Source organism: Mauremys mutica, unplaced genomic scaffold, assembly GCF_020497125.1.
Source record: "Mauremys mutica isolate MM-2020 ecotype Southern unplaced genomic scaffold, ASM2049712v1 Super-Scaffold_2380, whole genome shotgun sequence".
Taxonomy (NCBI): domain Eukaryota; kingdom Metazoa; phylum Chordata; order Testudines; family Geoemydidae; genus Mauremys; species Mauremys mutica.
In genome coordinates, this window is record NW_025423354.1 from 13,746 (window position 1) to 32,939 (window position 19,194).

The following is a 19,194-nucleotide window of genomic DNA, read 5'->3' on the forward strand; positions in this document are numbered from 1 at the left end:
CTGCAGAGGCGTCGCCCCCTCGCACACTTTGCTGGGTTCCGCTGAGCCCGGGCAGCTCAGTGGCAGGACATCACCGCCGCGCATGGACCGGGATCTTGCCTCCCGGGGCTGCTCAAGCCGAGATCCCGCTCCAGTCCGCATTCGCACCCGGCCAGCACAGGCCACAAAAGCTGGCCTGTGCCGGTTCCGCCAGCGGGACAGCACTTTGCCCATTGTCATTCAGCGCCGATGTCCAGGGCAGGGGCCTGCGGGGTAGGAGGCTGCGGAGAGGAGGAGGCTAGAAGTCAAGACCAGGGCCCTTTTCTTGCTGTAAGGGGGTGACAGGTTTCTTATTCTCTCTCACTAACTGTACACAGAGCAGGAGCCAGATCGCAGAACAACTCCTGCCAGGAGAGAGATCTGCCTCAGGCATCAATACACCCCTAGGGCCAGAGCCCTGCTTCTCTAGGGAGATCCCGAGGAGGATTTACACCTATACATTCCTGAGGCAGCTTTAGCTAGAGCCGTGGCTAACAGCTTCCCCATCATATAATGGACGCACATGTAACATTGATGTAGAACATGTAAAGCAAAAATCTGTAGCTACAGCTGCTGAAGAAAAAATCAGCAAGCCTGGAGTTAAGGTGGAGGAAATCAATTCCTAAGTAACACAAACACTAAAAATACTAGAAATCCAGAGTTAAAGATCATGTACAATCTTTATCTAAATCACCACTCTTTCATCAAGAGCATTTCCATCACACCTAAGAAATCAAAAACAGCCTTAGTTCTGACGCCAAGAAATGTAAATTCAGCTTCCCAGCCTCTATCATTCAATAGTTTATAGGCTTAGAGCACAGTTAGGCCATTTCTGAAGATTTCTACCTTCTCAACGGTTATACTCTTTCACATTTGATGTTGATATATATACACGTGTTCGCAGTGCAAGGTAGAATTTTACCAAAGGAGTGAGGGATTTATATATGCCTGTTACTACACAAAATAATTGCTGAAACCGCAAGAAACATTTTAGAATGGTCTTCATAACTACAAGTCTGATTTCCGCCTGCTTCATGAACTTTAAAATCTGAAATAGAAAGTTATATTTTCATCTACATAACTACAACAAGACTGCATTAATCTGGAATAGGCACCATGGGAGACTAGTAGGGGAACAATATATCTGAAATGGAAACTTCCTAATCAGATCTTAAAGTACAATATTATGAGAACTAAAAAACTATATATACATGGTTCGTGCTATTACTGAAAAAGTGCGTACTTTCTCATTTTTACTATATATTTATAAAATACATCAGTTGGAATATAAATATTGTACTTACACTTCAAATTCACACCTTTAGTTAATTCAGCTTCCTTAATTTTCCAAGAAGAAGTAATGACATCCACAGTTCAGAGGGCCTGGCAATACAGGGCTTTTCCTCTAAACGGGTTTGCAGCAATATCATGTTACTCCAGTATAACAGTTTTGGGCCATTATTCAGAATTTTCATTATTATTCACCACATAAAAAAAACATAACTCCCTATAGAAACCAGGAGAGCAGAACTGACTAATGATTTCTTTGGAGCCAGGTGAAGGCATTCACAGAAGGTCGAGAGGTATTCAGAGTACTGAGGCCTTTACACAGGCAGAGGTTTGTGTCTACAGTAAACATATTCAGACAGTTTAAAAAACCAACAACTCATCTCTGAAGAGACTAGAATGGCCTTTTATGTAAGTGTGTATTTAGGCCATTGCTTTAAAAGGGGCCCTATGTACAGTAACATTCCTTCTGGTATTATTCATTCAACGCCTCCATTTACTAGGTGCCACTGGCTTCCTCGCAAATGCTGATATAAGCAGGATTTGAGAGCAATCACCACCTTCCAGGAGATGCTCAGTCTCTTTCCAGTGAAGTCATTGGGAATTTTCCCATTGAATTAAATGGAAAACAGAATAGGGCCCTTAGCCCCTGCTCCTGACAATACTTAAGCATGTAAGTAGACTTTATTTGTGTGTGTCTCCACTGTGTTCAATTAGGCTACTTTGTGAGTAAAGTAGGCACATATGTAGCCTGGGACCCTGGACTATGTGCTGTTTGGGGCAGGAACTAATCTTATCTAAGGGCCCCGTCTTACAGCATTTGCTCATCAGAGCCCCATAGACTGAAGGTGACATTGTATAAACATTACTTGAATTCAAAATAGTGCCAGTAACAGTATCCAGTTGTAAAAGTGAAATATCTAAATAATTTGATTTTAAAATATTTGCCCAGTTCTTTGTGTTTTTTTAAATTAAGCCAGGTTTTTTATGTGCAAATTCAAATATGCACCTCAGATTAGTATTTTTATAACAGCTAAATTGGTCTGCAAATATTTGCATATAAGCAATTAGAAAGCGTTTCCTTTTTACCTTTAGAGTTTGTCTCATGGGACCCAACCATAAAAATTTTACTTGAGTGGTTTTCTCTTTGTTCGAGTCACCTCATTGATTTCAGAGGGACTAGAGCTGGTCAACATTTTTCAATTAATTTTTTTGTAGGAAAAAATTGGCCTTTTTAGGAAGAAAAGTGTTTTATAAATTATTTTAAAATCTTTTAAAAAAATCGGACTCTTTTTATTGAAAATGTTATCAGCTCTATTACTGAAACGGCTACTGAAATATGTCCTTTACCAAAAAAACATTTTTTGTCTCTAGTGTGCAGATGAAAGACAGTCCAGACACGGGTTGTAGCTAATGTAGACCATTTTATTCAGAATGTTGTTCACAAAACACACACCCCGCTCAGTGACATACACATTACTTTGGCTCTTGCCTTTGGGTGGAGCTGGCTTCACAAGAATGATCATTGCCCACCCACAACAGATACCCAACTATCCAGTCCTGCCTTCTAGATTCCCTTCTTGTTGGGCTGCTCCCCTCTTTGTCCAGCAGGGAGTATGTCAGGAATAATGCTACTTTGCACTTCTATACCAGCTGCCATGTAGGAAGCTCAGGCCGGGTCTACACCTAAAAATTAGATGAGCCTAGCTACATCACTCAAGGCTGTGAAAAATGTTGCACCAAGCACCGTAGTAGATTGTCTGAACTGCCAGTACAGACCACGGCTAGGTTGATGGAAGGATTCTTTCACTTATCTAGCTAAATTAACTGCATTGATGGATGTACAGTGCTGCAGCTATGCCACCGTAGCGCTGGCTCTGTAGCATAGACATGGCCTCAGAGCACCTTACAAACATCAGTAAATTAAGTTTCACAGTATCTCATAAGGCAGGGAAATATATATTGTTATTCTCATTTTATAGGTGGGGAAACTGAGACACAGAGGGTTCATGACTACAGCACATTCGACAGTTGTGACAGAGTTTGGAATAGAATCCAGACCCTCTCTCCTCATTGTGCTTTGGCTACAAGACCATTCCTCCATTTGGCCAAAGGGTGTAGCTTAGACGAGAAGCAGCTACCCTTAACGAACTAGAAGCAAATAGTCACAGCGGTAATGCATTGTATGCGGAATTGCTTTAGGAGTCCAGCTCATTACAACCTCTAGGGACGTTTCTACGCTAACTGGGATCTGTGATAAATAACCTGCTACAGCTTTAATCATAGCCTGTTAGGGCAGATTAGAAATCAGAGTGTGTTTGGTGTCATGCAGGTGTTTCTTTAGCATATTTTTATAATTTTGCCTGGAAGTAATAAAACCAACCCTTCTTCTAAAACACTAGTTTGGTTCAGAGACAAGAGGCAGGATTTAGGTGGTCATTTGTAGCATCCTGTTCAATGCCACGTGAATACATCTTTAGAAAGTCAGACTACTTGTAGAGCCAGGTGTTAATTAGTATGAATGAGAGTGGCAGAATCTGAATAGGATGGAAAGTCTGATCTGTCAGACTTGATTTGCAGTTTGCACTGTAAGAATCAAAGCTGAGAGGGTATATTTTCCTCATTGCATTTAGGTTTCAATCATTCCCATGCATATGATGTGTACATAAGAATATGCCTATTTGTCTCATGAATTCTTGTTTAATGCTTTGTTTGCAAAGGAAAAAAAAATAATTCGCTCCTTTATCAGCTTTTGTACATTGTAAATTGGTGGAAGGCAGTTGCTGAGACTTCTCAGCTTTCAAAGCTAATACTATTGTCAAGAAATCTGGGTTCCTTCTAGAATGAATGAACTCTAACTGAACAATGAATCATGTTTTTCTCCAAAATCATGTTCAAACAGGGGGAGGGAGGGTCAATTCTTCTATTGATACACATGAAGTCGACGTGTATTTCTCTCTCCTAAATCCTCTTCAGAAATAACCCCGCATCCTGTGATTCCTTGATGTGCAGATATTTGGCATAGCTCCTTCTGAAACTGCTATAAAATGACACAGCCAACATAATTGTTTTCTTTTAGAGGATAATAGCAGGAACAGTTTCAGCTAAGACAAGAATATTGCAAGGTGCGTCTTGTTCAAAACAAGGACTTCAACATGAATAGTGAAAGGATGTCATTGCTTGATCATATATTAAGTACTCTTTGAGCTTTTTACAGTCATGTTTTAGTTTAATAAAAATAACCACTTTTTCCTCACTTCTTTCCTAGAAAAAGTTGATAGAACATCTTGACAGTCCAGAACTCTTGACTTTTGTGTTTTTTATCCTAAACAGGGACCTCCAATTATCTACAGAATGTCTTAGTTTGCATATTTGGTAAAGCATGGGTAATGGTAGTTCAGTGCCTTGCCAGTATGCCTAGGGTGACCAGACGTTCCGATAAAATTGACACTGTCCCAATATTTAGTTGTTTTGTCCCGTGTCCCGACTGATGTACGGTCAAGACGTCATTTGTCCCGATATTTTGGCTCAGGGCTGGAGGAGTACCCTGGTGAGCACTCACCTGGGGTCCCAGCAGTGCTTATTTGGGGTAGCTCCCAGGAAACGGCAGGCGGCAGGACCCTGCTGCCCCTAGACACAGGGTGGCCGGGGGGGGGTCTTTGCCTACTGCATCTACCGCAAGTGTTGGCTCCATCGTGGCCAATGGAGCTGCGGGTGCGGACACGGCACAGATCCCCCCTGACTGCCCCTGAGGCGCTGCGTGCTACTCATGCCCCCAAGTAAGTCCCAGCCCCACAGCGTCCAGCCAATGGCAGCTGGAGTCAGTGCTTGTGGCAGGCGCAGCATGTGGAGTGGAGACCCCGCTGGCCGCCGCTGACCTTAGGAGCCAGAGGAACCGGCCAGGTGCTTCCCAGTGGGTGGGAACCATCCCCCAGGTAAGCGGCGGGGCTGCAGCTAGGGCCCTGTGCCCGCAGATGGGCTGCGGGCGGGGGCCGGGGCCATGCACCCCCAACCCGCGGCTTGCAGCAGGGCTGGAGTGGGGGCCATGAGCCCCCAACCCATGGCAGGGATGCAGCCGGAGCCAGGGCCCTGCACCCCTGACCCGCAGCTTCCTCAGGCTTTGTATCCTCCTTCTCCATGGGGTGTGAGGGGGTGAGCCTGGGGCTGCTCCCACGTGTGTCGCAATATTTTGTTCTTGTCATCTGGTCACCCTAAGTATGTCTTACCCCTTCCTGGAAGGTCCCTTCTATTGGTTGAAATTACATGCCATTCATCCTTGACCTCTGTTGAAACTGCCAAACAGGGTGCCCAGTTACTACCAACAAAATCAGATAGAATGCAATGCTAAAATTAGTATTTATAGACACTCATCAGGCATGAATACCAAGATTAGAGCAGCTATCGGATACAGCTTGCTATAGGCAAGGGGTTTAATGTTCACTTAATTTTGTCATCACCTTCTCTCCTCTTGGCATTTACATGGATTGCTTCATAAGATGGTGCCACGCAGAGCCAAGGTTCGCCCTAACCAAGGCAGGTCTTGACAGGCATATGCCTGTGAAGGTCTTGACAGGCATAGCACTTCCTTCTCTTGTCAGAGAAAGCAGCATCAGCAGCTTGCTCACCTGCTATGCGCTAGATCAGGGGTCTCAAACATGCGGCCCACGGGCCGCAGGGCCGCCCAGAGGGGGGGGGCAAAGGGGGCAAATTGCCCCGGGCCCCGGGCTCCGCAGGGGCCCCCAAGAGAAAAGCGGAGGCTCCCACCTCCGCCCTCTCCTGGAGCCTCGGCGCATAGAGCACCGAGTCTCCGTCCGAGCGCCTGAGCCCCGCCCCGATCCGAGCCGCGTGGGGAGGGGGCGGGGCTGGGAGCTCTGGGCTGAGTGCTGCGCTCGGCGTGGAGCTCACAGCCCCGCCCCCTCACCACGCGGCTCTGAGCGGGACGAGCTCAGGCCTCGCCGGAGACACGCTCGGGTAAGGGGGGGCGGGAAGCGGGAGCCGCCGGGGCCGGGCCGGGGCCTGGGTGGGAAGCGGGACCCGCCGGGGCCGTGGGGGGAAGGGAAGCGAGACCTGCTGGGCCGGGCCGGGGGAGGGAAGTGAGACCCGCCGGGGCCGGGCCGGGCCGGGGGGGGGGGGGGGGGGGAAGGGAAGCGAGACCTGCTGGGCCGGGCCGGGGGAGGGAAGTGAGACCCGCCGGGGCCGGGCCGGCCGGGGGGGGGGGGGGGGGGAAGGGAAGCGAGACCCGCCGGGCCGGGGGTGGGGAAGGGAAGCGAGACCTGCCGGGCCGGGCCGGGGGGTGGGGAGGGAAGCGGGACCGGCCGGGGCCGGGGTGGGGAAAAGAGGGACCCGCCGCCGCCGAAGCGCAGCCCGGTCTTCGGCGGTGGGGGCCCCCTTCTGTTCCGGGACCCGCCGCCTAAGTGCCCCACCGCCAAGCCACCAAACAGCTGTTGGTGGCGCTTAGCACTTTCCAGGAGGGAGGGGGGAGGAGCGGGGAGCCGCGCGCTTAGGGGAGGAGGTGGAGAAGAGACAGGGCAGGGGCGGGGCCTCATGGAAGGGGTGGATTGGGGGTGGGGCCAGGGGCAGCAAGGGGGCGTGTCAGTGATGCGGCCCTCGGGCCAATGCACTAGTCCTCATGCGGCCCTCGGGGTCATTTGAGTTTGAGACCCCTGTGCTAGATCTATGGAACTTGCTATACCACTCCTTCTTTGTTCAACATGGCTCTGAAGGGAGTGCCCTTCAACAGCTGTTATTTCTCAATCCCCTGGTGGGGGCTGGGCTACCTGGACCTCCATGTTTTGCTTCCCATTTTACTATCAGATAGAGACTAGGTAGCTCTAATCCATCTCCACATGTTAATTGGGGGAAGCCTTTAGCTTCTTACTTGAGGGAAGGAGAGAAAAGCCTCTAGGCTGCCTCATTGCCTCCTTTCCTTGATTCTTGTTTGGGTCAACATATTACTAATCAACATATTCCCATCTGCAATCCCCACTGAGGTGATGCTAACACCTGTTATTTGAGCCCCCCTAGCTTCTGGGGAGGCACCTACATGATACTTTACAGTCAGAGTCCAAGCAGGCTACGGGAGCAGGGAGATTTCAAAGCTGCAGACACTGAACAGCTATGTAGATATATGCCATACAGGAGTTGAATGCCTACTTAATGCAGTGTCCGGCAGCAAAGATGTTTATGAGAAACACTAGATCCCAAAATGAATTTCAGTTTTACCATTATCAGCTTTAACATACTATATATGGATTTTTACATTTCTATACACTGACCTAATGAAACACCTTGCACAGAAGTGGGTACAGCATCCACATACTGTATGACAGAATAGATCATAGACCACATTGACACTTCAGTTTTCAAAAGAGCTTAGGCAGGAAAAAGCTAAGGTTTAACGAGGTTAAGAGCAAGCCTGGGCAGAAAAACAGCAGTTAAAACATGCCAGTTGTAGGTAAAGTCCACGCTAACAAATATCTTGACTACATCAGAATTAGCAAATGTATTTGCAGACATAGCAAAGGGGAAGCAAGACATCTAAAAAGCAGTTTTTATTTTAAGAATTTAGAGGCAACACACAAGAAAATGAAAACAAACAGTTACTTTCATTTAGCATTTAATTTTGCTGACTTTCTTCTCCTCAGATGATAAAGTTTACGAATTGCGAATTTTTGCTTTTGTTCTGACATTGGAATCAGATTTTTTCGGAAGGCTCCCTGTTCGGCTGTGGTAGAAATGGTATCTTTCGTTGTAGGTGGCTCTTCCTCTTGGGTAGGCTTACTTTCAAAACAGCGTTTTCTTCCTACATCCAACCCATGCTTCACACTTTCACTAGACTGAGTGCCTTCTATTGTCCCATCGCTGTTCTCCTTTGGCATTTGTCTTTTAATGGTAGTTACAGTGTTGGCCTATGTTTAAATAAAATTAGTTACCACCTGCCATTAAACTGATGAGCATGCTGAAGCATAGAAAAAGTTTGCTTCCAGAGATCTTGCATGCATAGAATATAGGCAATAAAGGATTTTTTAATATTACTGAAGTCCACAGCTTGCCCATGCTGTAAAATACAGTATACTGAGAAGAGGTCTATTTACACTGACTTTCAGTAACGGGTGCAACCAAACTTAAAAAGCCATTTTTACTCAGTTTTCCACAACAGGCAGCATGCTTCAGTCCCCCACAAATACATTATACTAAGGATACCACCTACCCATCAAAAGTTATATTGTATTGACTGAGCATTCCAGGTACATACCAGATAATCTTCTTTTCCAATAATTACTTTATTTTCCTCCTCCTCCTCCGGCATCTCTTTTGCCGTATCATGCTCCTCATGTGTCTCATTGTTATCCACAGTTAAATCATCGTCATCTTCTATCACATCTTCCAGGCTCCTGTCCCAAAGTACAGTGGCTCTTTTTCTTGCTACCTGGATTTTAGTGTCCACATTATTTATGAGAGAGACTTCTCTTGCAGACTTCTGGACAAATGGATGATCTTGGGGAGCATTAGAAGCGTCTAGAACACAAATCTGTTGAGGGAAAGAGGTTGTCAATTGTTTGTTAGACACTAGTTAAGAGAATACTAAGCACTTATGGAGGTAGCCTGCAGCCATGGATATCAGTTAGCTTGCAGCTAGGGGCTGTACTTCATTTTGTTGGCAATGCGCACTTGCAGTTACCACACCTGAAATTTTCTGCTACACTACAAAACAGGAATCATTTTGAATTGCAGAGAAGAGCAGGAATCATGCAGAAACTGCACTGTTTTGAGACCCAGGGTTCTCCTGGAATGAAGCACTGGAGACTGGCTAGAGGGACAAAACCACCTCAGGAGTGGGGTTGCTAATTCCTTTGGCATAGAAGAACTGCTGCTATGTTATTTTGGCAAGAACAGTGGGAGACTCTCTCAGGAGCTCAATCTGCAATTTTAAATATACTTATCCATTCTCTAATTTTATGCTTTATGCTGCCCCACCGCCTCTCCTCGGGGGAGGGAGGGAGGAAATAAAATGAATAAATACTTTAAAAAACAAGAAAACTTGAAAAATATTTTTTTTTTACTGTCCTAGCCAAAGGCAAGTCTTGAAGTTAAGTTACAGGACTGATAGTCGGGGGCTCAGGTTCTAATCTTGTTCTGCAAAAAAAGTTGAACCTTGGGCATACCATTTTAACCTCTTTCACATACCTCATCTGTAAAATGTAGATTATAGTTAAGTAGCTCAGAGGGGTGGTTGTGAAGTTATGTTTATAATGTACTTTGAGATGCTCAGATGGAAAGCACTATAGAAATGCAAAGCATTTGTATGGTGAAAACTGGAAGTTGGGCCAATTTGGTGGTCTTGTAACAACTCATTGCACTACAAGAGGTGGGCCTTAGCTCCTACGCTAGAAGGGGGTAGCATATAAAGCTCTGGGATGAAGGGAATGCCTTTAAGGTACATTTGGGGGCAGCACAGATGGATGCTGTAGGAGTTATTTTCAGTTCTTCTTTGCTGCCTTCATGACAGAGGATGGATGAGTGAATAAAAATACCCACACATGCGATCTCTGGAGCTCAGAAAGATGCTCAGAATACCTGTCACATCATCTTGTCACCAGTGGATGAAAGAGGAAAGCAAGCTGAAAGTTATGGGCCATAACTAATAAAAAAAAAAAACCCAGCAAAATCAAACCCAGTTAAAATGTTTACCACAAACAACATATCCCTACTGTGAATAATCCATTGACTGTTTTTATGTAAACAGTGAAGCCCCTAAAACAGGGGTAGGCAACCTATGGCATGTGTGCCGAAGGCAGTACATGAGCTGATTTTAGTGGCACTCACACTGCCCAGGTCTTGGCCACTGGTCCAGGGGGCTCTGCATTTTAATTTAATTTTAAATGACGCTTCTTATACATTTTGAAACCTTATTTTCTTTACATACAACAATAGTTTAGTTATCTACTATAGACTTATAGAAAGAGACCTTCTAAAAAGGTTAAAATGTATGACCGGCATACAAAACCTTAAATTAGAGTGAATAAATGAAGTCTCGGCACACCACTTCTGAAAGGTTGCCGACCCCTACCCTAAAACCACAACCCTACATTTATTTCTCACCTTTCAGTGTGATACATCATGACAGGCAGCATCAATCACATTGTACCGTGTTATGTGATGAGACAGGAGTATCACATAAGTGGGATGATCTGTCGCAGTATCTCACATCGCCACACAAGGCAGCACTTACGAAATTAAGAAGAGTTTTTCTGAAAATTGTGACCCCCGCCAGAATAATAAGGGATAGTTTCAAAGTGCCTAAGGGGCTTATGAGCACAAGTCCTGCTAAAAAGCCAATGGGACTTGTGCTCCTAAATCTGTTGGGCACTTTTGAACATCTCCTTCAAAGGGGACAGATTCTCAGCTGGTGAAAGTTGATGTACCTGTATTGAAGACCATGGAGCTACATCAGTTTATATTAGCTGAAGATCTGGCCCAAGAAGTTTAATTATCTGTTTTTAACAGAGATGAGCCTGACCCTAAGCCCAGGATCTGCACAGTTCTGAGGGGAAATTTGGGCCCCATTGAAGTTCATGGGAATTTTATCATGGATTTCAATGGGGCCAAGATTTGTGCCTTGATCTGAACATTAAAAAATCTGGAGACAAACTGACTTGTCCCTTGCACTATATTGGGTTGATCCATAGCTCCAGATCTAAACACTTGAATTCCAGAAAAGCTCAGGTCTGAAGTTTGTGGCTTGGGCTCATTTCTAGCATATAAAGACACTTCTCTTTCTGATGGTGGGCTTCCGAATCCTACACAAGCAACAATATATTCTCAAGTGAGAAATAAGTGAACTCACATGCTGTGGAGCAAAATAGAGTCATAAATGGGTTAGTCAATATCATCTCAGACTTTCATGCTGTATTAAAATCAAATGCCATTCTTACAGGAATTTGTCAGATATTTAATTGGGAGCCCACATGTCCCATAACCATATGGAACTTTGAAAGGAAGATGAAACAGAGATTTCTTATAAGAGATACTGATTTGCAGCAAAATGCATTCTCTGGCTAATTTGCATGCCTAAAACAATGTGACGATAATCTTATATAGTGCCTTTCACCCAAAAAGACACCTAAGGCAAAGGGACTACTCAGGTGCTTAAAGTTAAGCTCATGTTTAAGAGCTTTGCTGGATCAGGGCTGGAGCATTCAGTACCTCACAGGATCCATCCTATAAAGAACCCTTTAAAGAAAAAAGTATGCTGCATGTAGACCATTACTTTGTCAAGCTAATTGCTGTGTATTATTTTCCTAGTTGCAAAACTTAGTGCACTCATCTTTTCTAAAGAGTTTAGAGGCCCTCTGATGAAAGGTGTTATAGTATCAGTATACATTTTCTAAATTACTATATAGTGCCAATGCTGAGAATGGCATTTTAAGACTTGTCTACACAGTGCCTTAGTGAGCACAGGTGTGAGTTCTGGTCGGCACTCACATGCTGTGCACTAACTGGGCCATGTGGATTCCGCAGATGTGCACTAAAAATTCGTAGTGCACATTGCCATAGTCCCAAACATTACTATGTTAACGTGCACTAGGGAACTTCTTGTGTGCTCCAGCAGGGTCCGCAAGAGCTAGTGAGTGCGCAACATGCTAGTGCAAACTAGAATTCACACCCCACTGGCATGGACAAATACACTATGTAGACAAGACCCTAGCGACAGATAAGAAAACAAGATTCCTGACTTCAGGAGTTTTCCTTTGGCTTCAGTGAAAGTTGGATTGGGATCTAGACAGATTACCATGCACATGCAAAGAGATCATGGAGGCTGAGATAGAAGACTACAGCAAATAAGAGATAAGGGAAAACTGTACTTCATTTCATGTCTGTCCAAAAGAATTCAGGTCAGGTATTGCATCAGAGTTTGTTGGGTTTTCTGGGAGAGATTTTTTGTTTATTAATTGGTCTGTGTTGCTTCTCCTAAAAAAACACAAACACAAAACAAAAAAAACAGAAGCAAGTTTTTGGTCCTAAGGATTTCTTAAAAATACATTGTTGTTGCTGTAATTCTATATGACCACAAATTAAGTGCAGCTGATCAGATAAGAACATTAGAAAAAAAAGACACAAGATCAACTGAGCAGTTTAATACAACCACTTGCACTAAAATTCATTCACTGTTTAATGTGATCCTCCATTTAATCTGATCAATATTTCTGCAACCAAATCACTGGTATTTAAAATAACATAGCTTCCATCCTTTATTTCAGTCCATTGTGTTCAGTTTAGGCACACATCTGGCAGCTCAGTAAATAGCTAAAGAAGAATGTCATGTAGTTATTAAAGGGATAACATTCTGAATGAGATAAGGAATAAAGAGTCCCAAACCCTCAATAATGAACAATGACTGCAATTAAATGATGCAGTACTCACACACAGTTATTGCCATTCTTAGCCCTACCATTAGCTCTGCAAGTTGTGCTATGCCCTCTGGTGGTTGCATGGGTAACAAGTCCAGTTAGACTAAAATATATATATATATCTCCAAATAGTTGTAAGTACTATAGCAATTTGCTTTCTGTAAATTTGACCCAAGCGCATTCCATTTGATTCAATCAATAGAATAGTTTAGGAAACCTTTTGACATTAGATGTCAATGACAGATGAATATTAAATATTTTTATTATAGTAGTACTTAGTATTGGGTTCCTGATGTGCTAGGCAAAGACAAACATGCAGTCCCTGGCCGTTAAAGTGTAAGGGCCCAATCTTGCAAATAAACACAGGCGAGTAAGTTTATCTAGCTAAGATACATATATTGCCCCCATTGCCACAGTATCTAACTGCCTCACAATTTCTAATATAGTTATTCTCATAATACCCCTGTGAGGTGCGGAATTATTGTTATTTCCTTTTACAGATGGGGAAATGAGGAACAGAGAGGCTAAGTGGCCAAATGACTTGACCAAGTTCACACAGGAAATCTGTGGCAAAGCAAAGAATTGAACTCAGGTCCCAGATTATCCCCCTAATCAGCGGACCAGAGGCGACCCATGCCTGACTGATAGTGGGGTGGGGAGGGGGCATGGAGTGAGGGACAGCGGACCATCTTTCCTCTCTAGCCCAAAGGAGACTATTCATAGATTCATCAATTCCAAAGCCAGAAGGAACCATTGTGATCATCTAGTCTGACCTCCTATATAACATGTACCATACAACGTCCCCCAAAATAATTCCTAAAGCAGATCTTTTTAAAAAAAAATCTGATCTTGATTTAAAACTTGTTGGTGATGGAGAATCTATCACAACCCTTGGTAAATTGTTGCAATGGTTAATTACTCTCACCATTAAAAACATATGCCTTATTTCCATAAATTCACGTACATAAAGTTACTCATGAGTTTGTGAAATTGGGCTCTTACATATCAAGTGGCATACTAAAGGTGGGGCAGAGGGATGGAATCAGATCTGTAGATCTGTAACTTTTATAAAAAAAAAAATGGAGAGAGTGTCAACTAACCCCATATGGCCCTCAAGCTATTGTTAATTAGCATACTTCAGATAGGCATCACAGCAGGAACCAGCCAACTAATGTAGATTCACTGCCAAATACACAAAAGTTTTAGAGCTTCTGAGTCTGATTCACCAGAGTTATGGTGATATAACTCCATGAGATTCAATGGTCAGATAAGCTTGGAACAGTTTCATTGCTTATCCAGACATCTTTGGTCTGGAAGTCTCCTGAGAACAAAGTTATCTTGTGAGGTTTCCAGTGGTGCATGGTATTGCCCAGCTCAAGATTATCAAGACAACTGTGTCTCATAGTATTTCAGTCCGGGTCCCGCATGGAGCCAGAAAATGCAGAGGCACATTGTGACAGGGTTGCAGGGGACCTCGTCCAGTGCAGGGCAAATGCGCCTCGGCTCCCTTAGGGTGTAGGGGCAAAGTATATGTCACCTGCATCTATAGCTCCATAACCAGAGTCAATATACTGGCCTCTGTTAGCAGGGCAATGAGGCCTAATTGCCAAAGTCAATGTATTAGCCCCGCTTAGCAGGGCAGTATGGACACAATGTTCAGAGTCAGTAGATTCCTCTTCTTGGCAGGGCAGTAAGGCCTAGTGGCCAGGGTCAATGGATTTGCCCCAGTTCACTGGGCCTCAAGACCTGGGGACTAAAGTCCTGTATTCGTCCCTGTTAGCAGAGCAGTGCGGCACAGTGGCCACAGTCAATAAGTTCACCCCTCTTCGGAGGGCAGTAGGGCCTCAGGGCCAAAGTCAATTAGAACTGCCCAGTTTGCAGGGCAGTATGGGCTAGTGATCAAAGTCCATGGATTCATCCCCGTCCGCAGGGCAATAAGGCCCAGTGGCCACAGTCAATGAATTCACCCCTGTTTGCAGAGCAATAAGGCCTTGTGGCCAAGTGGCCTCAGTCAGGGAAGGGGGCCAAACCCAGAAAGAGGAGTAGCAGCAGCCCGGGTAGGGGGGTCCAGGCCATCCCTCTCCACCGGGCCTCAGCCCAGGGCCCTGGTAGTGGCAGGAGCACATGCCATTGAGTCAGTGTGGGTGTGTGTGTGGGTCTAACTGAAACACACTGACTCAGTATTCTAGTTCACTAACTGGGCCACTATTTGTTTCCCCTGGGCTGCTTCCTATTGTGTTTCTCGCTGCTGCAGTCTGGGTGTTTCAGCTGTTTCTGGGTTCCCCGGGCTGCACTGTCCCCAGTGACTCTGGACTCTGCGGGACCTCTGTGGGTAGCCTGGTGTCTGCCTGGGTTATGGCAGCTCCGGCTCCCACAGCCTCTGGCTTCGGCTGATTCTTGGCTAAAGCCAGCAGCAGACCTCCTTCCTCTCCATCGGTCAGCCCCAGCCGAGCTGAGCTGCTCCCTTTTATGCTGATGCATTTGGAGCATGCCCAGTAGATATGAGGGGCATGGCTTACTCAGCCCACAGTGTAGCGTTAACCCTTCCCAGTCCAGTACGGGGCAAATGCAGCCGCTCACACACATGAGCATTGAAAGGAAAAATAATGGAATTTTTCTGAGCCTCCAACCATGTTGAAGTTTGAGTCTTACTTTATCCGAACAAGTTCTCCCCCTTTTAGTGCTAAAGGCATGGATCTTCGCAGTGGTAATTGGATTAGATATCTGGGCATGTGGTTTCCACCCTGTGGGGCAGCCTCTGGAGTCTATTCAGGCCAGATGCCTACTGAAGTCTCGGAAACTTCTGCTTGAGCAAGGCCTGCAGAATCAGATACCATGTCATTTAAAAGGACACCATTAGGATAACAATAGCAGTTACAGGAGAATGTTTAACATTAATTTTGTTACTAATATCATTAAGATGTGTTTTAATCCTGTCCCCAAATCACGTGTTAGCCTTAAACATTTGCAGGGCTCTCTCACAATCTAGGAATACTATTAAAATGTGGCTTCCAGATGAACTTAAGTAATGGACCAAGCTAAAACACTATCATAGAAAAACAGAGCATAGTAAAATTTTAAGCATGGAAAAATTACAGTGTAGACAGGGGGCTACAGGTTTGTTCTGTGCTGATGTGTGCTAAAATTTCCATATGAAAATCTGTGTGTTTTTAAAAGTGACATCCCATGTGAAAAAAAGATACTTCAGTACAGAAAGCAGATCCCTCTGTTTCTTCTGTGTGGAGTATTACCAAGCCCACGCAATAATTCATAGAGCTGAAATAAGTGATGTACTGCAGTAATGCCTATTTGTCCACAAGAGGGTAGCAAGATTGCATAGTTAGCTACAAAAGCGGTCCATTTCCTAAGCCTGGTCTACACTAGGCGTTTAAATCGGTTTTACGCTCCTAAAACCGATTTAACGCCACAACCGTCCACACTAGGAGGCACCTTATATCGATTTTAATGGCTCTTTAAACCGGTTTCTGTACTCCTCCCTAACGAGAGGAGTAACGCTAGTATCGGTATTAACATATCGGATTAGGGTTAGTGTGGACGCTGATCGACGGCATTGGCCTCCGGGAGCTATCCCACAGTGCACCAGTGACCGCTCTGGACATCATTCTGAACTCGGATGCACTGGCCAGGTAGACAGGAAAAGCCCCGCGAACTTTTGAAATTCATTTCCTGCTTCCCCAGCGTGGAGATCTCATCTCATCAGCACAGGTGACCACGCACAGCTCATCAGCGTTAACAATGCAGTCTGCTGAGAATCGTAAAAGAGCCCCAGCATGGACTACACGGGAGGTACTGGATCTGATCGCTATCTGGGGAGAGGATTCAGTACTAACAGAACTGCGTTCCAAAAGACGAAATGAAAAAGTATTTGAAAGAATTTCTAAGGCTATGATGGATAAAGGCCACAGCCGGGACTCAGTGCAGTGCAGAGTGAAAGTTAAGGAGCTCAGACAAGGCTACCAGAAAACCAAAGAAGCAAACGGAAGGTCAGGGGCAGGTCGAAAAACATGCCGCTTCTATGCTGAGCTGCATGCAATTTTAGGGGGCTGCGCCACAAGTACCCCACCCCTGTTTGTGGATTCCGAGGTGGGGGTTGTAATCTCTGCCATGGCTGAGGATTATGCAGACGGGGAAGAGGAAGATGAAGAAGAGGAGGAAGACCTAGCAGAGAGCACACAGCACTCCGTGACCCCCAGCAGCCAGGAGCTTTTTATCACCCTGACGGAATTACCGTCCTCCCAGCCCTCACAAGCCACTATCCCAGACAAAGACGCCATGGAAGGGACCTCTGGTGAGTGTACCTTTGCAAATATCAAACATTTTTTTTTAAGCAAGCCTTTTTTAATGATTGATTTGCCCTGAGGTCTTGGGATGCATTCGCAGACAGTATAGTTACTTAGAAAAGTTTGTTAACATGTCCAGGGATTGAGAGGAAATCCTCCAGGGACATCTCGATGAAGCGCTCCTGTAGGTACTCCAGAAGCCTTTGCAGAAGGTTTCTGGGCAAGGCATCCTTGTTCCGCCCACCATGGTAGGACACTTTACCATGCCATGCATGTAGCAAGTAATCAGGGATCATTGCGTGGCAAAGCATAGCAGCGTATGGTCCCGGTGACTGCTGGCATTCAAGAAGCATCCGCTCTTTATCTTGTTCTGTTATCCTCAGCAAAGTGATATCGTTCAGGATAACCTGGTTAAAAATCAGGAATTTAAGTAAGGGGGGTGGCCATTTTTCTACTGGGTTCGTGGAATGCAGCAGCTTAAAAAAAATGAAGCGGGGGAGGGGAGGAGTGAAATGCCGATGATCTTTTCTGTTTGGTCACCGGCGAGGCGATCTTCCCCAAGCTACCGGACAAGCAGTGGGTGGGGGGGAGGGGGAAGGTTGTTGATTAGCAGGGAGCTAGCGTGGTATTAGCCATGCGTTGGGGGGGAGGGGTAAATCACTGAGACAGTGGCTTACCATGGCCGCATGCAAGCTGAATTCTGATGCCTGGACCTGATGTGTCTGTGAGATCTGTAACCCCAGAGCTGCAAGCAGTCACTATTAAGATGAAAAATGCGACCTTGTAGGGAAATCACATGTGCTAGGTGAATAGTGATGTTCACTGTGAAACAGTATAACCATTGTTCTGTAAAATGTATCTTTCTAAATATTTATCTCCCTCATGCAGCTGCAAATTTTTCAACCATCCCTCCTCCATCCCAAAGGCTAGCACAGATAAGGCGGAGGAAAAAGAAGACGCGAGATGAGATGTTCTCGGATATTATGGAAGTTACACGCAATGAAAGAGCTCATCTGAATGAGTGGAAGGACGTGGTTTCAAATTACAGGAAAGAGGCCAGTGAACGTGAGGACAGGAGGGACAACCGAGATGAGAGGTGGCGGCAGGAAGACCGGCAGGAAAATCAGCGGTTGCGGCAGGAAGATCAGCGGTGGCGGGATGCAACTCTGGGGCTGCTGCGTGATCAAACTGACATGCTCCGGCGTCTTGTGGAGCTTCAGGAACGGCAGCAGGATTATAGAGTGCCGCTGCAGCCCCTGTATAACCACCCTCAACCCTCACCATGTTCCACATCCTCCTCACCCAGACGTGTAAGAACGCGTGGGGGGAGGCTCCGTGCACCCGCCCACTCCACCCCCGTGGACAGCCCAACCAGAAGGATGCCGTTATTCTGAATTTTTTTTTTAATGGCCTTCTCCATCCCTCCTTTCCTCCTCCCAAAGCACACCCTTACTTCTCTCCCTCTTTTTATAATGAATCAATAAAGAATTCATGCTTTTAAAATGAGAGTGACTTTATTTGCATAAGTAAGCTGTACTCGAAGGGGGAGGGGGAGTTGCTTACAGGGACTGAGTCAATCAAGGGGGTTGGGTGTTCATCAACAAACACAGCAGTCACACTGTACCCTGGCCATTGATGAAGCTCGTTTTCAAAGCTTCTCTGATGCGCACCGCTTCCTGGTGTGCTCTTCTAATCTCCCAGGTGTCTGGCTGCACGTAATCAGCGGCCAGGTGATTTGCCTCAGCCTCCCACCCCGCCATAAAGGTCTCCCCCTTACTCTCACAGAGATTGTGGAGAATACAGCAAGCAGCAATAACATAGGGGACATTGGTTTGGCTGAGGTCTGAGCGAGTCAGTAATGTGCGCCAGCGCGCCTTTAAACGGCCAAATGCACATTCCACCACCATTCTGCACTTGCTCAGCCTGTAATTGAACAGATCCTGACCACTGTCCAGGCTGCCTGTGTATGGCTTCATGAGCCATGGCATCAAGGGGTAGGCTGGGTCCCCCAGGATAACGACAGGCATTTCAACATCCCCAACTGTTATTTTCTGGTCTGGGAAGTAATTCCCTTGCTGCAGCCGTTTAAACAGAGTAGTGCTTCTGAATACGCGAGCGTCATGAACCCTGCCTGGCCATCCCACGTGGATGTTTGTGAAACGTCCCTTGTGATCCAC

General features: G+C 45.6%; 1 pseudogene; it reads right to left on the reverse strand.

Moving 5' to 3' along the window:
* Positions 1-215: 215 nt before the first annotated feature.
* The window catches only part of LOC123361467, a 37,465-nt pseudogene continuing 18,486 nt past the window's right edge, over positions 216-19,194 (reverse strand).